We start from the raw sequence: 26,144 nt of genomic DNA, 5'->3' as shown, positions 1-26,144 counted from the left end.
CTATCAATATAGATAATAGGTAGATAATGTGCCAATGTCTTTTCATGACACAGAAATCCTCAGGAAATTAAGCTGTCTGACCTTGATTCTTCAAAGCTCTTTTGAAGACAGTTTCCATCTGCTGGTTATAAGTAACCTTTGACTACAGTGAGAGTTATAGAATAAATGTCTTCACTCAGCCTTGGGTGCTGTGTGCAACAGCTGTGGATATAGGTGTTTTCCGTTGATGTATTGTCAGACAACGATCATCTGTAGATGCTGTCAGTGCTGGCCTTAAGACATCTTTTGCTTCTGAAGCAAAAGAATGACTCACTGAGCCTTTTAGTGATGTGGAAATGGAGACTGGAGGCATGGAAACCTGTAATCTACTATCAAGCTATTTTCACCTTACGCTTACACGGAGGCTTACCTTGGATGCTGGCTGGTTGTGCAAACTGACCAGATGTTCAGCAGCATCCTGCCTTTTGGAATTCTTGGTGAAGTCTATTCCAGGGATTCCAAAAGTGTGGCCCACAGACATGAACTTTATTCAGGTGGTTTGTGGACTATCTGTGGATTTGTGTTTGAATATGGGAGATAGGACGTCCATCACATTAAATACTTACGTTGATTTTAATTGTATTTTTAATTGCTTCTTTTGTTTCTTGTTTTGTATTACAATTTGAATTCAGTGTATAACAAATAAACAAGAAAAATGTGATGAACCACCATACAGCATCTAGCGCAGTGTATTACAATTGCTACAATAGACCACAAATCATTACGTGGTCGGCCAAGACCCTTAGGAATTTTCAAGTGGTCTGCGGGTGGGGTGGGGCGGAGTTTGGGAACCATTTGTCTGTTCAAACAGCAGCTGGTGTTCTCCTGCGGAGAGAATCTTGAATTTGGGGATTGCAGACTTCTGTTTAAATCTTGCTTGTTCGCTGGCTTTTGTGTATTCTTGGGCAAGTAGAGCTTGTTACTATTAGGTCCTTTTATATGAAATGGGAGTAATATTTTTATTAACTATTTCTAGCTTGCCTTTCATTATAAGGGGTTCTAGGGAGGGATGCAATCAGTAATTTAAAACCATAACTAACATTAATAAATATTGTTGTTAAAAAAAGAGGGCAGATAAAACAATTCAACTGATTAACAGCCTATAGAACACAGCCAACTATATCTTAGCACCCAGTTTAGACGATGACATTCTGCAAATACCTGAATGAACCAGTTTTCAGTTGGCATCAGCAAGCAAGCATACATACCTTGGAGGGAAGGGCATTCTATAACTGGGGGGCCAGAGAAATCCTCCTGGCATGGCATGGCATGGCAAATTTTACCAGGTTATGGAACGCAAAGACAATAATTGCAGACAGGCAGACTGATATAGGAGAGACAATACTTTATTTAGGTCTCAGGTTGCAAAGGGCTTTATAAGTCATCAGTAGAATCTTGAATTGGTAATAATGATACATGTCATTGTAATGTTGCTAAGAGGTAAATACATACAGTGACTTCCATGTTACAGGGAAATAGTTTTAAAATGATATTGCCATGGTGTCAAAACCCAATTATAATACCAAAGCAGATTGAAAACCTCTGATGTGTTCTGGAAATGTAGAAGAAAAAGAAGGGACTTTGTCCATTGCTGGTTGTTTAGTGGCTATGCTGGAGGATTCTGGAGGCAAATATTGAACGCCATAATGTTATGGAAGAAAGTGATTTATACCTGAAAGTATTTCATATTTTATACCTGAAAGTATTTCATATTTTAAATATTAGAAGGGACCGTAGATAAAACAAAAGAAGGGATTATATTTTACCTTACTATAACAGCAAGATTAATACTTACTGAAGGAGCTCTCAGATGCCTAAATTAAGGACATGGCTTATTAAATTATGGGGTGCAGCTGGGATAAGTAAACTAACCTGGACATTATGAGCAAAACAGGGTGAGTATTAAAGAAGAATAAAGTAGGAAAGTCTCTTCCGTTGTTGTAGATGTTATAGCAGGTTCCCAGATGATGGACCGTGAACTTCATCCAGGTGTCCAGCAGCTTGTCTGTAAAAATGCAATTAAAAATTATATAGGATCTAGCACAGCATATTACAGTTGCTACAGTAGGCAGAAAAATCAGGTAGTGGTCCACAGAGATCTTCAACCATTTTCAAATGGTCCCGTGGGGGGGGGCATTTGGGAACCACTGTTACAATTTTTTGTTAACGTGGCTTTATATTATGTACTGATGAGATGTAATATTTGTTTTACTATTAATGATTGTAAGATACTTGTTACCTTCTCTGAGCGCTGCAGAAATGGTTATTTGTAGGCTTTAAAAAGGACAGTGCAATCTGAGACCCCAGGCAGCTCCTGCCAGTCAGAATTAATGACATCAGGCTAGATGGACTAATAATAATCATAATAGGCTGACCAAGCATAAGACAACTTTGTACGTTCTCAGTCTGGCTTGTTGGTTTTGGGAAGGGCTGTAGGTCAGTGGTAGAGCACATGCCTTGCATGCGGAAAGTACCAGGTTCAATCCTCCACATCTCCAGATAGAGTTGGGAGAGAACCCTGCCTGAAATTCTGGAGAGCCGCTGCTAGTCAGTGTAGACAATACTAAGCTAGAGGGGCCAAAGGTCTGACTCGGTAGAAAGCAGCATCCAATATTAATTTTGAGATAATGTTTGTAATCAGTTTCTATTATGTAAATGTATTTTATATTCTTTCTGTTTATTGTTTTGTGATGTTTATATTAATTGTATGTATGCGTATGGCCAGACTGGTCAATAAGCAATAAAATCAATATTTATATTCCACTTGATTGCCAAAGTGGCTCCTGAGTGGTTCCTAATGAAGTGCATAAAGAGCGTAGCCCATCAGAGGCATCTTTTAATCTCAGTTGAAATGAAAGGGGGCATTGTTAAACAAAGAAAGAAAGAGCAGTAGGCTAAGGCCTTAGTTCAGTGTTAGAGCATCTGCTTGCATGCAGAAGGTCCCACATTCAATCCTCAGCATCTCCAGGTAGGGCTGGAAGAGAACCCCACCTGAAATCTTGGAGAGCCACTGCCAGTTAGTTCAAATGACGCTGAGCTGCATGGACCGATTGCCTGCCTCTGTATAAGGCAGCTTCCTTGTTACTCAGAGTAGATCCACTGAAATGAATGAGAATGACCAAATAAGGGCCATTCATTTAAATGGGTCTACTCTGAGTAAAACTTAGTTGGATACAACCCCTTGAGGCTTGGAGTTGCATTCAACTGAGTTCTACTCAGAGTTGAGCCATTGAAATTAATGAACCTACATTAGTCATGTCTATTAACTTCAATGGGTCAACTCTGAGTAGGACTAGCACTGAGTAGCACCCTTACATAGCACTTTTCTATAACTGGACTCAAGCTGCAACAAGGTGTTTCTCAGATAGTATTGAAAATCAGATTAGGATTTTAGTGGTTTGCATAAGCCTAAGTGTAAATGTGTGTGTTGTGTGCCCTTAAAAAAACAAGCAAGCTTTGTGAATCAAATGCACGTTAAAAATTCAATATATCTCGAAGTTTAATTTATTTCCAAGCTGTATAACTAAACAAGCTTCAGTACTTTATAGATGTGACTGGATTTGGGATTATAAATGAATTGTTACACGTCTTTAGGGCTAAATAAATGGTTTTCTTTTTCACTAGAAAAGCAAAAGGGGGGGAAACAAAAAATTAATGCCGTTGGGTAATAGCTTAGAGAATTGATCAGTGTTTTACCTGGTAACTGTCATGAATACCCATGATTTCTGCTATGACTCTTTAAAATTCTCGAGCATAATGTTGCTTTTGGCCATCTGTTCCTTCCATTGCATAATACAACTGCTCTTAAACATTTCCCACCCCATTGTGAAATATTTATATCACTCAGTAAACATATGTAGTCACTCCTCAGCTATGAGTACTGTGCAAAAACTTGAGTTTTGTTGTTAAAATATCCATTTGTGTGTTTTTGGAAGACTGGAAACTTTTTAAAAAATCTTATAGTTTTAACTAAACAATGAAAATTGAAATGTTATGTCATATACTAAAATGTAAGTGGAGCAAGTTGTCAATGGTAATTGTAGGTAGCTGGATTTTATTTATTATTACAGCTGTATCCCATCTTTCTTCCAAGGAGCTCAGGGAAGTATACATGGGTCCCCCTTCCTCATTTTATCCTCACAACAACCCTGTGAGGTAGGTTAGGCTGCGAGATGTGACAGATCCAAGATCACCCCGTGAGTTTCATGGCTGAGTGGGGATTTAAACCCTGGTCTCCCAGGTGCCCGTCTGACACTGTAACCACTGTACCATACTGGCATTCCCAGAGCTTGGAAAAGTTACTTTTTTGAACTACAACTCCCATCAGCCCAATCCAGTGGCCATGCTGGCTGGGGCTGATGGGAGTTGTAGTTCAAAAAAGTAACTTTTCCAAGCTCTGGGCATTCCCAGTAGTAGCATTACAATAATTTAAATTAGTAGACTTCAGCCTTATGAAACATAGGGCCAATCTTCAATCCCGCTAGAGTTTCATTTTTATTTTATTTTTAATAAATGTCTATTTCCTACAGGCTCTTTAAGGAATGTAGGGAGCTGCCTTAGAACAGACTATTTGCCCTTATATCTCAGTATTGTCTACTCTAGGTGTGGGGAACCATTGGCCCTCCAGGCATTGCTGAACTATAACTTCCATCATCCCTGGCCATTGGTGATGCTTGCTGAAGGGCCAAAGATTCCCTACACCTGTTCTTTTCGCTGGGCAGTGGCTTTCCAATTGCCTGCTATCTGATGCTTTTAACTGGAGATGCCAAGGACTGAACCTAGGGTTTGTGCATGCAAAGCAGGTGGTCTACCAATAGGCTGTGGTCCCTCCCTTTTTCACCTTCTCTTTTAAAAATGACAAAGCAACCAAAAAACTTGGAGTCCTTAGCTGGTAGCGTTATGCAGTTGAGGGTCATGGCCCGCCGGCTGAAGACCAATATCCTAAAGGCCCAAACCACACAGGAGGTGGAGTGGTGCTGCTTGCCAGCCAGGGCCAGGATGCAGCAAGGCAGGGTGGAGGTGAGGGCGGAGGAAGCACCAGGTTGGTGGTGGGGGTCAGTGCAACTGCACATACACTGCCACATCACATACTGCTGCCGCCATATCCTGATCATTCCTAATAGTTGTAGCCATACTATGCTTTGTGATTAGATGTTACTTCAAGGATGAGGAAATGCTGCACATCCATAGGCTGTTAGACTCCCACCTCTCATCAGCCCCAGCCAGCATGATAGTTTGGTGGGATAATGGGAGTTACAGTCCCGCAGTGACCTGGGAGACCATTAGATTCCCGATCCCTAGCTTCATGCCTGTAATGTTTATGCCCACATGCAAGAAAAACAAATATGGGGTGATTTAAAAATTGTGGTATGCTTGGGATAACAAAGCTGTCATGCCCATCAGCCATTATTGTTGTCTTAAGAACATAGGAAAAGCCTGCTGGATCAGGCCAGAGGCCTACCTAGTCCAGCGTCCTGTTCTTACAGTGACTTGCCAAATATCTATGGGAATCCTGCAAGCCGGACCTGAGAGCAAGAGCACTCTCCCCGTTGATGCTATGGCACCCTTCCGTCATGCTGGCACCCAGCCAAAAAACCCCTCTTCCTGAGCAGCGTTTCCCTTGTTTACGTGTATCGGCTTTAAATTGCGGTGAACCACTTTGGAAACCAGTTTTTGGGCTGGCAAAGGGGATCAGAAGTGTTGCCAAGACCCACAGCTGCTGCCACCTTTACATCTCCTTCAATGTATGTCTCTCTTCCATCTCTTTTTATTTTTGTGCCCCTGTATACATCGCTGCCCCTCCCACCCCATCAACCTCCAGCGACCTGGAAATGTCTTAGCCTGACTTTTGATCCCACCGATTTCACTGTTGCTATATTTTTCTCTTCCTGGGCTCCTTTGATCCCAGTTTATGTCAGGCAGACCTGCATGCATCAGCATGTGAGCTTTGTGGTATTAGGAACTTCCCCTGTTCCTAGTGTAAAATTAAAAGCAGAAACCCCATCATAACAATGCATTCGCTGCAAATGAGGTCGCTCACATTGGCTGTTGTCACCATATCCTTTTAAACTGTGTTCTAAGCCACCATAAATATTAGATAGTGCTTCATCCTGAAGTTGTGTACATGTGTGCATAAAATAACAGACGCCCAAGCTAGACCAGATTACTTAACAGAGATTCCATATGTCCCCTGTGCAGCTTACTCCATTAATACTCTTTTATCACTATGACACAGGCAGTTCTCATACACCTTTTTTTTTTTAGTGTCAATGTGGCATTGTCTTATCTTTGTGTGTCTTCAAATAAAAGTGTGGTGTAAATCCAGCTTGGATCCTTTGTGCTCTTTACAAGCCATTGGGTTCTAGCCAAGCACTGTTGGGCATAATTAATGTGATTGTGCAAAAGGGGATACATGACCTACAGGGGATCCAGAGAGGAATGCAAAGAGGGAAGTTGTAAATGAATACCAAGCATAAAGTAGCTGACAGAAAAGCTGTGTGATTTGTGTGTGTGACTCTGCAATATAGCATACAATGTCTGAGTACAGTTTACGGACCAATTGCTCACTGGGAAAAGTAAGCCTTGGTTGCTTTTTCCCTAGATTATGTGCATACTGAAAACTGGTGCCATGCATGAACTGCCCCATCATGAGCAGAAATTGTTAGTTAATATGCTCACTACAAGCTATGCGGGCCTTCTCGCATACCCATTTCTGTGTGAAAAAGATGTGGGCTGGTTTGATCTGGGATGCAGTTAACCTCATGGGAACGTTTGTGTCCTAACCCTTTGGGCTTCAGCTAATGAGCTACACCAGTGGCACTTTGACATGCTGCTGTTATTATTTAAATATAAGTAGAAAGATGAAAAGTGAAGAGAGAGAGTTGAAGGTTTGATGCACACACCCTTGCAAAATCCGGTGATTGTAATTTGATGCAGATGCTAAGAACTAAGTTAAAACATTTCTGTCTTATCTCCATGAACTCAAATGTCCAAAAAATAACAAAATTAGAAAAGCAATAAAACACGAGACATATATTGGTTAAAATAACTTTTAAAATGGCAAGGACTAAAGTGCAATATTTCTAGAAACGAGCAATGCACTGGTGATAGTTTCTCCCATTGCACGCTGGAAATTGGTAAAATATAGTTTTGCTTGGCAGGGACTCCAACTCCCATCAGCCCCAGCTAGCATGGCCAATAGCCAGGGATAATGGAAGTTGTGACTGAGCAACATCTGGAGGGCCAAAGGTTCCCCACTTGGAGAGTGAAAAAGTTCCATGTGTTTCAAATACTCATTTTAGGTGGTTCAGTGAGTGAAATATTAAAAAAATAATATTTTGTTGCCTCACTTTGATCATGTAAGTAAAAATGCAGTTGTATACATTTCCCTCTTTCATTTCCTTGCTTATGGCTTAAAAACCAAATGCTGTCTTGTTCCTTGTTTTACATAAGCTTACCAATGCACTTTTCTATTCAAAGGCCGCTAAGTGACTATTTTTGTTGTTGTTGAACAACAAACTGGCAAATCAAGGTGCCGAAATAGATTTCAATTATTATAACAATGTTAAGCTGTCATGTTTTTAACAGATCCATATAAAGTTAATCACATAGAATAAATAAAATATGGAGCAAAGGGTGATAACGAGAAGCAGCGATGTGAGACAGGCAAAATATTGGAAATGTCAGCCTTAATGTACCCATCATTTTATGATTTATATCTCATTCTTGTCTGGTCTCTGTAGCTACTGCTGTGGAGGGAGCTTCATTAATAATGACTTTAGAGGTTTGTAGTAATCTTTAACGAATTGCAGTGGCTTGCAAAGGTGAGTTTAAATGATGCCCTTCCAAATCTAATTTAAAGGAAGTAATGTTTAGAATGTTGCCTCCTGAAAACTAATAGTGCAGGGCTGGTGAACCTTTGACCCTCCAGTTGCTGCTGGACCATAACTCCCATCATCCCTGACCATTGGCCATGCTGCCTGGGGCTGATGAGTGTCATAGTCCAACAATATCAAGAAGACCACAAGTTCTCCAAATAGTATTAGAGATTATCAGTCTGTCTTGGTATGGATTTCAAGACACACACAAAAAAGGCTTTAGCTAATTGATCAAAGGCTAGTTGGTTGAAGGGTATCAAGGCCTGAGATATTGCACACATTGTGTGGCAGTAGTTTGATATGCCTCCATCCTGCTCACCAGTATTTGTGTGTTACTGTGCCTAAATGTGATGCACACTTAACTAGGGATGGTGGAAAAGTTTGATCCAGTTGGCATTTAAAGGCAAACCTATCTGCTGTGCACTTTTCCAAAACACTACTGAGAAACAACCATCTTTTGAAATTCTTAGTTTGTGTGCAAGAAATGCTTGAATAAAGTGTGCATAAAAATGTGTGTATTAGTAAAGTAAATGCAATATGTTAGGGCAAATGCCTTTGCAAAAATGTGTATATTATGCAAAATTGCATCTAAACATATATATTCAGAGAAATTTGTGCTAAAATGCTGATGAATTTTCATGAGAACTGTTTAAAAAACAATTTACAAACTGATGTGGAAATGTGGAGAACTGAATTTAAGAGAAGTGTAGTAGGCTCCTTTAAATAATATATATATTGGCTATATAGTTAAGAGTGTTTTGCCCCTTTCAGAGGTGAAATAAAATGTACTTTGAAAAGACAAATGTTCCTTTACCCATTCTCCCCCTCCAAGAAGTCTGGGCGTGCTGCCAGATTGTAGCTCTTAAATCAACAAGTCTAAGCCTGATTGTAAATACCGGGAAAATACCTTATTAGGATTCTCTGGATATCCAGACTTAACCTTACCTAAGAATTGATAGTGATCTGTGAGAATGTCTGAGATTGTCTGTGAAAACGGAAAGGTGATGCAATTCCAGATTGGATGATCTAGATGAGAGACTATGAGAGATCAGGTTTTTTTATCAGTCCTCATGGACTGGTCATATGCTGCTGCCAGTTTGCCTAATTGCTGAGTGTTATTCAGAGGCTTATCTGAGCCTGCAAGGGTGAGATTTAAATTGTCATCCTTTTTTATCTGTGTTAAGATATCTAGACTGTGTAAGCATATTATGTGATATTCTTAAATCATATATTGTATTACTTAATAACCTTTGGTTTTGTGTTGTATTATTCATCCTGATTTATTAATTTACAGTAGGGCACCACTCATATGGTGGGTTACGTTCCGGACCCCTGCTGTAAAACGGAACTCATTTTATAGAATGGCGCACGATGCCCGAAAACCGCCATAAAAGTGAAACAAGCGCTGTATGAATGGGGCTTTAGTCTAATTGCATCTAATTGAGACCGCTGTATTAGCGAATCGCTGTAAAGCGAGGCCCTACTGTACTGGTTATGGCCATTATGAATGCTCATATTTACTTATATAGAAATGTGTAGTCAATAAAAAAAAAATCCTTCTGCTGTGGAACTCCGAACATTTTTACCCTGATTTATCCCTAGACCTGAGATAAGTCTCTGGTGGGAGGTTCCTCTTTAGGTCCACCTGTTTAGATATACTGCTGGGGCAACGGCACAAGCCTAGGTTAGTTGCTACAGCTCTAGGCTTAAGGGAAAAGTGAAGAACCCTTGAATCTGTGCATGGCTGCATAAGAGGTAGTTCAAAGTATTTCAGAGGGAAAATGAGAAGCTGACACAATCTAAACTTGACAGATTTGCCCATCCCTACAGATAAATGCATGTAAACTGTATTAAAGTATTAAAATTCACATTTAAATATGTAGACTGTCTACATTCCCTCCTTGTCTACCTATTTTTGCTCTGAGTGCTTTTCTGTATCTTGGTTTTTAAATTTTTTATCTACCTGCAATGATGATGAAGTCTGCAAATATGCTAATTGGTTAAACATTAAGTCTTTGACTCCTAGCAGTCTCACTGTTCAAGGCACATTAAAGGCATGTACTGAGGCTATTAGCTAACAAAAGGTACTTCGCCACAAATTCTGGGTGTTGAGAAAATACTCTTCCTTTTCTTCCTTTGTGAGTGTTGCAATGGTAGCCTTATGAAAAATGTATGTTTGCATAAAGCAGCATGAATTCTTAAAGAAGACAAGCAGTAAAATGTGTAATGTCTTAGACTTGATGAGGTGCAATTTTGTCCCACGTAGAATTCCATCCATTATTTTAGTGCTGCAAGGCAAGTGCTGCCTATTAAGATCAGTCTGGCCTGGGACTCTTGCGCTTGTAAGTGCGAGCTATTGTGAATGCAGTGAGGATGGTTCATTAGGGCAACTGGGACACTGGGCCATCAACCTCAGTCTGTCCTGAAGCACCTCATTTCCTACTTAGAACCAGTCCGGAGCACTGGCTGTCGGCTTCCTCCTCCTTAGTCTCAGTGTTGCCCTTGTAGAATTCAGCAGAGAGGAGGATGGGGCAAAACTAGACTTAGTTGTCTCTGCCTGTCATTGGCTCTGGCTCCACCTACTGTTGGGCTCTCTTCCATCTGCCCCACCAGTCAGAATGGGCCCCAGCCACCACCATGTGAATGTCTAGCCTAGCCTTTGCTTTGCATCAAATTCTTTGTACCAGAGACTGTGATTGCTCCTCGGGGGCTGTATATTACAAAGAAAGATCAGTAATGGTGGCCTTTTCATCGCACACCAAAGTTTGAAAACCACAGGTTTATAAGTGTAACCATAGGCTGGATCCACAGAACCATGAGCGGAAGGAAAATGGCTGCTTTGTAAATGGTTGCACAACAGTTTGTGCAGTGCTATTAGGATGCTCAACCTTTTGTGTAAGTAGGGTTGTTGCCTTGGATTTCCCCTTTTTTCATACAATGCTTTAGAGCTGAATAGCCAACAGAGTGATCTCCAGGTAGTGTTGGACTGTAATGTCCTTTGTCCCTGCCCATTGGCCGTCCTGGCTGAGGCTGATGAGAGTTGGAGCCCAGCAACATCTGGAATGCACCAAATTGGTTACCCCTTCTCTAAAGAGTGGAACAACACATTGTGCATGCAGGAGGGTGTGTTTGCATCCAAACCCTGTCCAGAACAAGTGCGATAATCTGGGTAGCCCAGCTAGCTTGCCTTGAGCAGAAACCGAAATATGGCGCAGCTCTTCAATACCTTGTTGAGAAGATAGAAGACGCACACACAGTTTTAGCTGCTTCTATGGTGAAAGCCCTCCTCACGTCACAGTCTGCAAGTGTTTCCAGTCACTTTCTCTGGCCCTGCAGGTTCTGATTAGCAAAAATAAGATTACTGGTCCCATGCCATCCCCTATTCCTGACTTTCCAATTTATTGCGTCTCCATACCTTGTTTGGATTCTGCAAATTATGCAAACAGTAAACAGTCTGACAGAGGAAACACACATTCAAAACACATTTCTCTCTCCTCTTCCCAAGAATCTTGGGAACTCTGATTTGTAAAGGTTGCTGGGAATTGTAGCTCTGTTGGAGTGGTGGTAAAATACAGTTCCAGGATTCTTGAGGGTGTGTTTTAAATGTTTGGCGTGTACACAGCCAGAGTCTCATGCTTATCACTTTTGTGTGAGAGGACAGAAGTCTTACTCACTGAAATAGGGAGGGAGCAGTCCACAGTGAGTGCCTTTGTGGACTGCTGGGCCTGACTACGTTACATGCGCATATGTGATGGCTGTGTTTTCTGCAGAAAAGAAGTTGGGGGGACAATAAGCACCCCATCCACTGTTTCTCATTTCCTGAAACTTCTTTTCATTAGGAAAAGTGACTTTTTATTATTAATAAATTTATATCCCAACCTTCCTACTAGAAGGAGCCCAAGGCAGCAAACTAAAAGAACTCTAAAACATCTTAAACAAAAGACATATAAAAACAAATCTTTAAAAGCATCTTAAAGCGATTCCAGTACAGATGCGACTGGGATAAGGTCTCTACTTAAAAGGCTTTTTGAAAGAGGAAGGTCTTCAGTAGGCACCCAAAAGATAACAGAGATAGTGTCTGTCTAATATTTAAAAGGAGGGAATTCCAAAGGGATGGTACCACAACACTAAAGGTCCGTTTCCTATGTTGTGCAGAACGGACCTCCTGATAAGATGACATCTGCAGGAGGCCCTCACCTGCAGAGTGCAGCGATCGACTGGGTACATAAGGGGTAAGATAATCTTTCAGGTATCCTGGTCCCAAGCAAAGGGCTTCTTACACCCAAACCAGAACCTTGAACTTGGCCCGGTAGCTAATGGGCAGCCAGTGCAATTCCTGGACTTTATTTCCCTGTGTGTGTGTGTAATGTGAACCTAGGACCTAGTTTAGTTTTTTTATATCAAAATAATAACCATAGTGGTTTACAATAAAACCTACCCAATAATAAATAACATAATGAAAGAACAGATCGCTGAAAGAGAACGATAAGACATCCATAGTGAAATATCAGTGGTAAACACATCAAGAGATAGTAATGTGAAAACATTATTAAGAGCGTTATTAAAACAGTGGCTTCCTGGTTAAAAAAGGTTTAATAAAAACACCTTTTACCATTCCTCAAGAGATGAGAAGAGAGGGAGCCTGGCAAGTCCCTACTGGGAGGGATTTCCACAGCAGCTGTGGCACCACCATGCCTCTTGCCCATCCCATCTCCTACATAATGTCTGAGGGATCTGGTACATTGCTGGCTGCTTGGTGTAGAATCTTACCATGGTGCAGGACCTAACACCAGGCTGTGCAGCATCTCAGTAGATCTGAAATGCTTTCATGCTGCCTTTGCCGAGGCATCCATCTGGCAGTTGTTGGAGGAACATGGGAAGCTGCCAGATAGATACTGTTGGTCCATCTAGCTCAGTGTGGTCTGCTCTGAATTGTTGGAAGTGGGGCAAGGGCAACTCCTGTCTGGGTTCATTTGTTTGTATTCCAGAAGGAAGATAGAGTTAGGGTCCTCCAGGTAAATACCCAAGTCTGGGCATTGCGCCTCCAACTTAGTTAGAACTAGGTATGCCTTTCCTATCTACTATGTATTTTTATAAATAAAGTAATTTTTCTTATTTTACGAAGTCTTAGGTCTCTGCTTCTAAGGTAAATACACAAATTGGTACACACACAGCTCAGACCACTGAGTATCTCTACATATATATATGTAGAGATATACTGCTGATCTCAATACCCAAGACAGTCTGTGGGGCATGAAGTGGTCTTTCAGATACTTGGGATCTTCTGCATGCAAAGAAGCATGTGCTCTACCACTGAGTTCATGGTCCTTCCCTCATGTTCTACATGCAAGTGTGCAATTAGGCTGCCCGTGATCATTGTTACCTTGAGATCTACTTAATCCAGAAAGTGATCAGCCTGTCAAAATCCAAATTTCTATGACTTTTCCCATTGCTTTAGATAAGAGTGTAAAAATAACGGAACCCATCAAAATAAGTTTAAAATGTTGCTTGGGCCTTTGACCTGGTTTCCTCCCCCTCCCCATCTAGTCAGCTTTTTTTCCCCAGTCAACAAAAAACATGATTTTTTTGGGTCAGAAGGCATCCAGTTCCTCTTTCTTGTAACTTTGCTCTTTTTGGCGTCAAACAGACTGGGTTACTACTTGAGGGCTGTACGGAGGACCTGTGGTTTTTGAATCCCCAACTGGTAAGTTAAAAAGAGATATGTGGCTGGAATAATTTTCAGGTACATAAAAAGGTGGTGAAATCTGTCCCTGCTAGCTGTTAAAACTTGGTTGGGCTGCTGTCTAGATATCTGAAGTACTTAAATCATCTGTTTCTTGGGGTAGAAGCTTCAAAAGTTACAGTACTGCCAGATCAAAAGTCTTATAGTGGAAGACGACAGAAGTATGTTTTCCCCCTCCTTGATCTGGATCTGTTGGAAACTACTGCTAAAATTATGGGCTGTATCCTCTTTCTATATCCTCTATCCACTTCCCCAGTTTTTTCTCTACAATAATATACCAGGATGTTTTGTGTTTGCTATAAAAACTCAATCAACTTTACGAACTAAAAAAACTTACCTGGCAGGGGAGATACCATGATCATGATGGTGATTTTCCCAGGGTGAGGCTCATCCATAGCTCAGTGGTAGAGCATTTGCTTTGCATGCAGAAGGCTCCCGGTTCAGTCCCCAGCATCTCCAAGTACAGTAGGGGATAACCCTTGCCTGAATCTCTGGAGGGCCACTGCCAATCACTGTAGACAATACTGAGCTGATGGACCAATGGTATAAGGCAGTTTCCTATGTTCTATGTTCTATTTGTTCAATTGACTCCTTCTGGATTCTTCTGCAGTCTGTTACTCCTCTTTGTGCAGCATTGCTCTTGGAATCTGTTTGTTCTTTCCAAGTGCACCACCCTCATAAAATTACATATCATGCCTTTGGGTAGAGTGATTTGCCACCCCCCTCCATCCCCTCTTCATACCATTCTGTTGCTTGCTTCTTGTACCCTGGTTGGTGTGCCAGCTGTTCCCCATTGTTTTCTCTACCCCAGACCATTGTTATAGAAACCCAGCACCTCAAACACTGTGCAGCTTGTTTTCCACTGGATGCTCTGCTGACATATTTGAATAATGGCTATTCTAAAAAGTCAGGATACGGAATAATAGGTGAACTGGAACACTCAGGTACAGCCTGCTTGTCCTGGGATCAGTGTCTGTGTGCGAACAGCAAGGGAAGGCAGTACTGAATAGGTGCAAATATTGCACATCCTTAGGGCATGTTTAAAGGACATGGCTTCCCCCAAAGAATCCTGGGGATTGTGGTTTACCTCTCTCAGAGGTACTATTCCCAGCACCCTTATCAAATTACAGTTCCCATGATTCTTTGGGAGAAGCTACATCCTTTAAATGTTTTACTTTTTACCCAGGCATTGGATGGCTGAAGACAACTGTTCCTGACAACCCCGAAGGTCACTGATGAAAGAATGTTTTTAACTAACTGTGTTTTAGAATGCTTTTAACTGTTTTTAGAATGCTTTTCTTTCTCTTGTTAATTTGTTTTGTTGATATGTGTGCTGCCCTGGGCTCCTTTAGGAGGAAGGGCACGGAATAAATTAAATGAATAAAGTAAATGTGCTTTAAATGTGTGGTGCGGATGTGACCTGAATGGAAAGGATAGTGATTGGGCAGCAAAAAAGGCAACTTAAGAACAAGTGGTGAAGATGCAGGCTACTATTGGAGAGTTTCAAGATGGGCTCAGTCTTGGAGGTATTGGGCACAGTCGGTGATAATGAAAGCATCAACGCCCCAAAAGTTGAAAAGCAAACTCCAGCTTGCCAGCAGTGCAAACATGTAGGAAGTCAGAGTATCGCTCCTTTTTCAAGCTCTGAGATCCATTGTTTGTACCAAGCGGCTTTTATTTTTATTTTTTCAACCTTGTGGTGAGCAGCAGCTTGATGCAAACAGCTGGCTTGGCTTTTATGCTGGAATCAAATTAACTTCTGCTTGCTGAAGTAAACTTCGCCACTCAGTAGCACATCTTAATCTGCGGGCGGAGACAGCAGTCTCCTGTAAAGACTCCGTGAGTCTTTGCAAGCCATTAACTGTTAACAGTTTCTTTTGATGGAGTAATCCAATTAATTTGCTGGCAGGGTTCCCAACAAAATGCTCTTGCTGCTTATAGTTATCTGACATCTGTCCATAAAGTTATTACATCCACTTCCTTTGGTGGGAGATTGGGGTGAGGGGAGTGTTCTGTACAGGCCTCAGGAATCTCCAGCTAACTTTAATCAAGGAGTCTTGGGCTACTTTGAAAAAACTAACAAATTTGTTATGGCATGTGTTTTCGTGGACTCAAGGCCACTTCATCAGAGTCAGGGAGTGAAAGTTGGCAGGTGTATAAAGGAGAAAATTATAAGGTGGGAGTTCGATGGCAAGGAGATGCCAAAAACGGGTCAGTGATCATTAGTGCTTAACATATGTATTAAGTGGGCACCTTTTCAGTAGCTGATGGGTGATAATTGCTGAGTTGATGGTACTAATACCTGTAGTGGGGCAGAGAATCTTTTGCAAACAGGTAGCCTGGCATTGGTAAGCTAATTAACGTGTGTAATGTGATTAAAATTCCTCTGTCTTGATTTCAGTGGGTTCAGTCCACAAAAGCTTCTCCTAATAACCCTCAGCACCCTTAACAAACGACAGTCCCCACAATCCCTTGGGAGACGCTATGGGTGCTTCAGGTTGTATGATACTGCTTTAAATGCATTGTGCAGATGGGGCCTTAGTTCTGGTCGAAGTGGTCATTCTGCGTCTGGTCTGTAGCACTCCACAGTGCATATGTTGGATCACAGCATTGTATGCCGCTCCACCCTCCTTGCACTCAGAAAGCTTGCATGTTGAGAGCGAAAGGATGCCGCCTCCTCAACATGCTGTCCTTCTACATGTGGGTTTTTTTTATTTAGTTTGAGCAACACTCAAGTCATGCAATCTCCCCACTACCCAGGCGCAGGTTCGCCACCTGAGGGAGAAATAGACCTTAGCAACTGCCCTCTTTTTAGACACATTGTGAGGGCAATAGGGGTCTCCTAACAAACTCAGCACCCTTAACAAGCTGTGGATTCTTTGTGGGAGGCCATGATTGTTTAAAGTGGTAGGATACCCTTCCACATGTATAGTGCAGATGGGGCCTATGTTAGTCATGAAGGTGCCGGAAGACTCTCTGGTTTCTTTTGCTGCAGCACTGCTACCTCTCCTGAAATTTCTGTTCATTTTAACCTTTGTAAAATGTGGCATGCAATGCTTCACCCCAGAGCAGGCTGTAACTTCCTTTGGTGTTGCAACTTTTGTTTTGATGCTGGCTGGGCATGCATGTTTATGGGTGCTCGGGAAGAAGCAGGGAAGTGACTCGTCATGGATCCTTCTTTGCAGTGGAGGCTGGTCTGTTAGGGCAAATGGGGCACTGCCCCACCAATGTCAGTCTGCCCTCAGCCGGCCTTCTTACTTGCATCCAGTCTAGAGGATGGCAATGCCTGTCGGCTTCCGACTCCTTAGTCTCAGTCTTGCTCCTGTACAGCTCAGCAGTGAGGAGGGTGGGGACAAAACCAGCATTAGTTGGTTCCACCGTCATTGGCTCTGGCTCCCTGCCTTCCACCCCACCATTCCCAATGGGCAGTAGCCACCGTTGCTTCTTTGTTGGCTTCCAAAGCGTGAGGATAATGAAACCACGGTTCTTCATTTGGGAACAATGAAGCAAGACCTCTGTGTTTTCTCTTTGCAGAATGCCATTCTGTTAAGATAGTTTCTTAATGCTCCATGCATTATGTAGTTCACCAGCTGGGGTATTACAATTAACACTTTTTCAGCTTGGCAAACCAGCAGTTATTAAATACACTGTGGGCATTATTTGTGTACTATTTGCATGTTTGGCTTGCAAATTCTAATTAGGATCCTTGGAATTCTGATGTTCCCTTGAAAAATCCAAGGTTCTAGCCCCCAAGATTGTGTAGAGAAGCTTGAAAACTTTATACAGTAGTGGTTAGTGCTGAAGGTTCCAAAAGAGAAGCCAAGTTTAAGAAAAGAAATTCAGCAGTGCCTTTCTGAACTGTTAGTTCATGCTGTTTTAGTTTATACTGTACAGTATATCATGCTACAATGTGCAGTCGTTACTCATTTGTGTGACATCCAAATCCCTTTTCTCTGTTATGGAAATATGCAGAGATACTCAGCGGTCTGAGCTGCTTGTGTGCCAGTGTGTGTATTTACTTTAGAAGCAGACTTTTACCCTGCATTTAGATCACTGATACTTAAGACTTAGTAAAATAAGAAAGCTACTTTATTTATAGAAATACAGACTTGGGTGTTGCCCTCATGGCTCAGGAGAGAGAGCAAAGACAAAGATGTCTCTTCTCTCCTCAGACAGTCAAAGACAAAGGAAAGAGGGACAGGTCAGCTTCCCTGAGCATATCAGTTTACAACAGAAGGAAGTTAGGCAGAGAACTGCACAGGTAAAGGTAGGCAAACCTAGCCAGCTGGAGGACCCGAACTCTATCTTCCTTCTGGAATGCACACAAAAGAACCCAAACAGGAGTTGCTCTTGCCGCACTTGCAATATTCTCAAGGTAGCAGTCCAGGACTCTCACATTGCCCCAGCATCTAAACAGCAGCGTTGTAATTTGAAGATGGAAGAAGTGGTGTAGGTCTTGCTGTTGTAAAGTCCTATGGAATATGACTGGGAGTGTCACGCACAGATTGAACGCAGCCTTCTGTTACAAAAGCAAGAGTCGCATCTGTTGTCACTCTTACCGTTTTTGCTCCTTGCCACATCCACCACTGGTATGAGGGCCCCAGAGGTTGCTCAAGAGGGAATGTGGCCCTCGAGCTGAAAAAGCTTCCCCACCCCTGTCCTAAACAGTCTGAACCCCTTTATCTGAAGGAATGCCTCTTCTCTTTTCTTCCCTTCCCTTTAAGATTTTTCAAAAGAAATCTGTTCCATTTAAGGCACAGTGGGGAGGAGAGCCTGGCTGGGAGTCCAGAGTCTGTGAGTTCAAATCCCCGCTCGTGTCTCCTGCAGGGCTGTGGAGTCTGAGTCGGAGTCATGGAGTTGGAGTCAGAGTCGGGAGCAATTTTGGGTGGAGTCGGAGTCGGTAGAAATGTACCGACTCTGATTCCGACTCCGACTCCTTCATAAATGGCAAATGTATATTAACTAGTAATAACAAATTTACTAGTTATTTCATCACCACCATGTGAATCTAGAGCTTGGAAAAGTTACTTTTTTGAACTACAACTCCCACGAGCCCAATCCTAGTTCTAACTAGTTAATATACATTTGTCATTTATGAAGGAGTCGGAATCGGAGTTGGACAGTAGAAAAATAGAGGAGTCGGAGTCGAAGGTCTGGCGTACCGACTCCACAGCCCTGGTCTCCTGGGTGTCAAGGGCCAGCTAAAAATCACCCCCACAGTGAGTGGCTCAGGGGTTACGTGCCCTGCCACCTGTGCAGCCGTGGGCAAGCTGCATAGTCCCACGGAACCCAGTTGCCCCCCAGCTGGCAGTTGCGGACAAGGAAAGGGCTGGCTTGTACAGCTGTGGCAAGCTGAGCAGGCCCAAGCCAGCTGGGGAGGAGGACTAGCCTCAGAGGGAGGCAGTGGTAAACCCCTTCTGAATACCACTTACCATGAAAACCCTATTCATAGGGTCGCCATAAGTCGGATTGACTTGAAGGCAGTCCATTTCCATTTTCCAGGTGAATACGAGATTGAGGACCTTCATTCATGTGGCACGTCAATTACCAAACTCTCTGCCCAAAGAAACTCAGTTTTTACACTTGCAAAAATATTGTCTTCTTTTTTCCCCCGAGATAGCTTTCAGCCTTTCCAACTACTAGAAAGCTCATGTTCTAATTTCACTGGCTGAGCAGTTCTTGACTTGTCTGTCCTTAGCTGCTTTTAAGTTGACTGTGTCTAATTATGATGTTATTTTTTGCTGATTTTATTAACTGCCTTGGGAGCATCTGCTAAACTTTAGTTCAGTCCCCCACTGTACTCAAGAGTCATGATGATGATGATGTATTCAAGAGTCAGCTGATGTGCTTTGAGAAATCATAGTAAATGGTTAAGATCGAGCAGGGCATGTTCTTGTAAAATGCTTCAGGTCCGACTTCTCTGCTGTTAGGTAGGCCTTAAGAGATAGGACAGGGCCATAGCTCGGTAGTAGAGAATCTGCTTTGCGCACAGAAAGGCCAAGGTTCAATTTATTTATTTTCTTTTTATGCATAAAAACATCAGGGCAGCAACATAAAAACATTTTAGAACAATACAAAACAATCATTAAAGTTGACTGGCTACTAAAAAAAATATTAAACAGCTGCATAGGCCGCCTGAAAGTCAATTTCCAGGTGGGGTTGGAAAAGGATCCCCTGCCTGAAACTGCTGCCAGTCAGTGTAGAGAGTACTGAGCTAGATGGACCAATGGTTTGACTCTGTGTAAGGTAGCTTTCTATTAGGGAAAAGCTGTAGTTCAATGGTAGAGCATCTGCCCTGCATGCAGAAAGTCCCAAGTTCAATCCTCAGCATCTCCAGGTCAGGCTGGTAAAAGCTCCCCTGCATAGACAATACTGAACAAGATGGACCAGTGGTCTGACAGTGTGTATGTCGGCTTCCTATGTCTGTCTTGAGACCAGCAAGTCCCCCACATAAATAGGGTTTGTTCGGTTCCACTGGGCAAGAACAGGCCTGCTTCCTTGACAGTTATCTTCCATGGAAACATGTCGATTAAGTATTTCTGCTTTGTGGCTCTCCAGTGGATTTTCAAAGGGTTTTTGATAAAGGAAATCATGGTTCTTGACAGCAGAGGGCAGAAGTTTACAAATGCTTGTTTACGTGTAGCATTTCGACGGAAGCAATGCCCAAAAGTGCCTTTAGCTGTTAAAATGGCAAAACGAGAACATTCTCACATGAAATGCCTGGGACTTCCAGCCTAATTTTTTTTAATTATACTTTTCCACAGGCACTCTTTGTAGCAAATGACCAAGTCAACTCTCCATGGTTTTATAATTTTTAATGGTAGAAAATATTTCATTATCGATTTACAAGTTGCGATGCCTTCTAGGTGAACCATTATACAGTGCTTGATGATTAAACAATATAATAGAAGTGCATGAACTCTCATCCATGAATCCCGGGGGGGCAGGGTGTCCATAATAGAGAAGAACCAATACAAGAGGGGCTGGCAACTTGATAAGCCCTGACTACATTCGAAATACGCCAGAGGTTGATGTAATAGTTTGAATTACTCACCTGGAATAGAAAGGAGAATAATATATCCCTGTTTTTGAGATCTTTAAATGTCGATGTAATGTTATTTCTCTGGAAAATAGAAAATGTTAATAAAAATTATATATATATATATATATATATATATATATATATATATATATTTAAAAGAAATACGCCAGAGGGCAGCTGACTCCTGACTTTTTCGTTGCACATAGACCTATTTTCCACCCTTCATTCGCTTTTGACATGACTTGTCAGATCTGTGTTGTATATTGTGCTTTTAGAATGTGCTGCATCAGGTAGCCATTGCTCCAGATGTTGCTGGACTACAGCTCCCAGCATCCCTATCCATTGGCTGTACTGGATTGGGCTGCTGGATTTGGCATCCAACAGCATCTGGGGGGCACCACGTTGGCTACTCCTGCTTTAAATACAGAAAGTAAATACATGAAAGGAGTAGTTGTGTTTAACAATCAGCTGGCTTGTGGCGTTACTTGTTTTGCGCTAAGTGAACAGGGGTTCATAGCAAGCCATTTCCAGCTGAGTTGGCAGTGCGCCCTTCTAAATGCCTTTGGAAAGATTGGCCTTAAAATAGAAATTCCTTTATAGCCCAGAAACAACACTTTCTCATTTTAGATGTCATAGCAGATGTGTATTTTTCATACATCTGTTTCCCAATTACAAAAAAAAATAATGTTCCACATCTTGGAAGATATGGAGATGTGTTTTGGAAAGGAAGCACCATCCAAACAGTCTCATTGTGTTTGGAATAATTGGCACTGTGGCTGGCGCGCTTACATGCTCACCTAGGAGTAAATCCTATTTAACTTACTGGAAGTTATTTCTGAGTAGGCATGAGTAAGATGGGGAAAGGGCCACAGCTCAGTGAATGCGCTCCTGCTCTGCATGCCCACGCTCCCAGGTTCAGTCTCCATGTAGGGCTGGGAGACTCTTGCCTGAAATAGGTAGAGACTTTCTGCTAGTCAATATCAGTTTTATGCAACTCCCTTCCAGCTGAGATCAGACAGGCCCCCTCCTTATTGGACTTACAGTGCCTTTTTTTAATTATTCCAGCAGGCTTTTAAACGAAAGCCTGGTTTTATTAGTTTTAACCCGTTTTTAGTCATTGTTCTGTGTTTAGTGTACACCGCTTGGAGGCAACCGCAATCAAACTGTATATGAATTGCCGAAATACCCATGGTTTAGTATTGCATGTAAATACAACCTCAGTGTTTTAAGTGCGCTGTATTGAGCTCAGTAGTCTATGGCGATCAGGTTAAAAGAGTATTCCAGGTGGGAAAAAGCTAGATTTGTTTTCTTTATCTTGGTCAAATAAATTCTGCAGAGAAGTAAATGCCTTCTTGGTATGTGGTTAGTGATTTTTTAAAAAAAGAAAGACTTGCTTGGATCCTAAATTCCTTCTCCATTTGCATAAGGCATGGGACATTTCCTGCCATCTCTGTCCTTCATCTGCACCATCTTTTCCCCAAGCCCACTTTGGCCTACGCTATTCTCAAGGGTCACTCAGCCCCCAGGAACAGATTTGTTTTTTTGGGGGGAGGCATTAAGGGAAGTAGGGAAGCCCTGTTAAATGAACATAAACTCTGCTCGGTTCACTGAAGGAAAGTCTGGATCCAAGCAATTGGTAACTCTCAGTCTCTGTAAAATACCTTGCGAGTGAGACTCTTCTGGCATATTAACACCCCTGCTCAGAGATCTAGACTGGCTTCCAATTTACCAGGCCAAATTGAAGGTGTTACAGTTAGTATATAAAGCCCTCAACAGCTTGGGACCAGTTTACTTGAAGGACTGCCCTACCTCCAGATGCGTCCACTACTTGCTCCACAAAACTAACACTTTTACAAGTGCTGCATAATGTTTGTCCCACTCTTGAAAAGAAGTGATCTTTCAGTGTGGCAGCACCAGCACTTCGGAACTCCTTGCCCATTGATATTAGGCAGGCACCTTGGCTATATTGTTTTCGGTGCCTACTAAAAAAAATGTTTTGGTTTAGGCAAGCCTACCCAGATGTGCAATTTTAACATGTAATTTTATTATGTAATACTTGTGTTGAAACTGCTGACTTTATTTATATTTTGGTGCATTTTTAAGTCAATTTCTAATGTTTGATTTTTTATCAGCATTTTAAACAAATATTTTAGGTGCATAGCAAGCTGCCTTGCCCTGAATCAGACCATTGGTCCATCTACAATAATGACCGCAAGTTTGGTGCACCAGTTAGAGTGCCAGACTACAGCCTGGGAGACCAGGGTTCAAATCCCTGCTCAGCCATGCAGCTCACTGGGTGATCTTGGGCCAGTCACTGCTTCTCGGCCTAACCCACCTCACAGCGTTGTTGTGGGGATAAAGTCGGGAGGGGAGAACCATGTTTGTACACCACCTTGTGCTTCTTGGAGAAAAGGTGGGATATAAATGCAAAATAATATGACTGGCAGTGACTCTCCAGTTGTAGTTATTGTTACTGTTATTTATTACATTTATATCCTGCCTTTCCTCCTAGTAGGAGCCCAGGGCGGCAGACAAAAACATAATCAAAACAGACATTAAAATATATTAAAACAAAAATCTTTTTTAAAACAAAAAAGCTTTAAAAACATCTAAAACAGCAATTCCAACATATAAATCTTGTTAAATAAAAGAAAACGTTTGGGATTATTTTACCTTAGTAGGATATTGGCAACTGAAGTTCAGGGAGCCCAAACAGCGACAGTAGACTGCTGTCAGTACTGAGCAGCAAGAATCTGTTTTGGCAGACTTAATTAGTTTTGAAATTCCATATGAACACACTGTACATACAACTCTGGTTTTAATGCTGAAGAGCAAAACGGTGTGAAATGCTTCAGAAAATGGCTTCCTTCTGTTGGAATTAAAAAATGTGGGATGCTGTGGGAGACTTTGGCGCGATGCCGTGAAACACGGGGCTTGAATTAGAAGCGGAGCCTGGCGTGGAAATGGGAAGAGATCACTTTATCTGGGGCAATGTTCCTGGGCTCATAAAAAATAATTTAATTTGTTTTCAATAAAAACTCCTTTGTCATTACTCACCGGGCAAGGTTAAGTTAATTATTCAGCGCCGTTATAGAGTTCAGGTATTGATTTGCCTTTCTGCTGCACCACCACCTCTACCTTCTGGAGAACCCTTTAATACATGCAAGCTGTCTGGAGCAGTGAAACATGCGGTGGGGAGCCTGTTCGGTTACTAACATTCTAATCATTGCTTCAGCTGGAGGGGGAAAAGAAAAGTAAGGCTGCGTTGCAGTTTTATTACCAGGCACATTCCCAGGGGGACCTTGTAGAAAATATTTGAGAAGGTTCTGATTTGTAAAGAATTTTTTCCCCTTAAGCCATCCAAATGTGGCTAGAATCTTTTAAGAGTGCTGCAAATGTAGGGATTGTGTGTTAGGAAATGCCCACTATGAATATATGACCAGCTTGGACTCTGCGGTCCTAATCAGAGGCCCATTGGAGGGAGGTGCAGAGGATGGCCACACGAGAGCAGGCCTTTTCAGTGGTAGCCCCCTCCCCATCTCTGGAGTGCTCTCCTCAAGGAGACACACCTGGTGCCATCTTTGGCCATTTTTAGGCACCAGGTGTAAAACCTTTCTATTCACCCAGGTCTTCGGTTAATGTTGCCTCTTAGATTGAAGCTCATCTTTAGTGGCAGGGGTAAGACCTGGTCCTTATTAACATATTGCTGGATGAGCATTTTATGGATTGTGTATTGTGTTTTACATTTTTTTCCTGGTTTGTTTTAATTTTTTCTGGTTTTAAATTGTTCCTATGTACTGTGTTTTGTTTTGGCATGTTGTTTTAAGACTTTTTTTATTGTATAAGGCAACTGATAAATGAAATAAATAATATAGGAAGCTGCCTTTGAACTAGGTCAGGCTATTTGTCTCATGAGCTCGGTCTTGTCTGCTTTTCCTAGTAGTAAGCTCTATATGATCTCAAGGAGATTATTTTCCCCATCACCTTATAGCAGAGGTCACCAACCTTGTCAGGTCCATGGACGCTTTTGAATTTTTAAGTGAATGTCATAGGTGCCACCACCTCTGGTCATCTCCCTTCTCCCCTAGATCAGCCCAGCCTCTCAAGAGATACAGAGTGAATGCACACGTCTGCACACACCTTGTTTATAGGATCCAAGGGATCTGGGTAAAAGTCAGATATAGAACATTGATTGATTGATTGAGTGAGTGAGTGATTGCACTTGTATACCTCCCCATAGCCGAAGCTCTCTGGGCGGTTTACAGCAACCAAAAACATTAGAACAAACATACAATTTAAAACACGTATTTTAAAAACAAATTTAAAAACAATAAATCAGGTATTGTGGTCCCAAGCTGTGTAAGGCTTTATAGGTCAAAACCAGCACCTTGAATCGAGCTCGGAAACATACAGGCAGCCAATGCAAGCGGGCCAGAATCAGTTTTATATGTTCGGACCGTCTGGTCCCTGTTACCAATCTGGCCGCTGCAATTAATATGAAAAGCACATGGAGCTGAAAGAGGAAGTGGGAAAGAGTGCCACTCTTCCAACTTCCTCCCTATGTGCTTTGCAAGGGATAAAAAGGTAACCGCCCTCACTGCCTCATGACTACAATTTGCTTCTAAGGTGGAATTGGAAATGGTGTCTTGAACTGAGTTTTCAGTTTTGGTTTGGAAGTAAAGCATGGGTTGACCAAATTAGAAAGGGAGGGAGGGATTTAGCACATAACAGTGTAGAAGGGAGTGCATGAGCCCGAGGTTCCAAAATATGGCTTGCAGGATTAAATAAAGCAGCCTTCTCCAATTGGGTGCCCTCCTGAGATTTTGGACTTACAATTCCCATAAGCCCCAGTCAGCATGGACAACAGCCAGGAATGATGGGAATTGTAGTTCAAAAGAACCAGAAGGCTCCAGTTAAGAGAAGGCTGGTCTAAACAACCCTTTGTCTTTGCTTCTTTTATATGTATCAGTACACTGTGGGTGCTTCCAGAAAGCTTGTTTCTTGAGCGTTCATCCTGACTTCTTTGCTGTAAGATTTAGACAGTGTTGGCTATTTAATGAGCGTTCATCCTGGTTTGTTTGTGGGGAGGTTAGATGACATTGTGTCAAAACCAGAGCTTGGAAGATTACTTTTAAAAAGTAATAAATTACAGTTACAGTTACATGGCCCAAAAAAAGTAGTAATTACTGTTACAATTACACTTGCTCTGAAAGTAACTGATTACTTTACTTTTCCTCCAAAGTAATCACTACAATTACATTCCAGTTACTTAAAAAAAACGCCTACAAGGTGCTGGCCTTGGCTGCTGCACATCTAAGTAGCCTAAAACAACATTAAACATAAACACACACATACAGAGATAGTAGAATAATTATTTTATTCATAAGATAGCAATGGTGGTCTCTCCGCTGGTAAGGGTGATGGGGAGGGAGGCTGAGGCCAC

At 42.0% G+C, this 26,144-nt stretch overlaps 1 protein-coding gene and 1 long non-coding RNA gene across 8 annotated transcripts in view; one reads left to right on the top strand and one right to left on the bottom strand.

Annotated features, from left to right (window-relative positions):
• The window catches only part of TANGO2 (transport and golgi organization 2 homolog), a 120,727-nt gene that overhangs the window by 9,855 nt on the left and 84,728 nt on the right, over window positions 1-26,144 (top strand). For 4 of the 7 annotated variants that reach the window (XM_061602334.1, XM_061602336.1, XM_061602335.1 and 1 more), the window contains exon 1: window positions 13,595-13,620. The exons of 2 other annotated variants lie outside the window; for them this stretch is intronic. The gene's annotated coding sequence lies outside the window, so the exon portion shown is untranslated. Of the gene's footprint in view, window positions 1-13,552; window positions 13,621-26,144 lie in introns of those variants that run through there. One more of the 7 variants, XM_061602338.1, reaches the window with a different exon arrangement.
• Window positions 1,444-14,077, bottom strand: LOC133373082 (uncharacterized). Its single transcript, XR_009759612.1, has 3 exons — window positions 13,997-14,077; window positions 11,143-11,255; window positions 1,444-2,044 (listed from the first exon to the last, which is right to left on the bottom strand). It is a non-coding gene; the product is annotated as an uncharacterized LOC133373082 (long non-coding RNA).

This window comes from Rhineura floridana, chromosome 19 (assembly GCF_030035675.1).
Source record: "Rhineura floridana isolate rRhiFlo1 chromosome 19, rRhiFlo1.hap2, whole genome shotgun sequence".
NCBI classification, from domain to species: domain Eukaryota; kingdom Metazoa; phylum Chordata; class Lepidosauria; order Squamata; family Rhineuridae; genus Rhineura; species Rhineura floridana.
The sequence above is the reverse complement of the archived record's forward strand: the minus strand, read 5'-3'. Positions and strand labels throughout refer to the sequence as shown.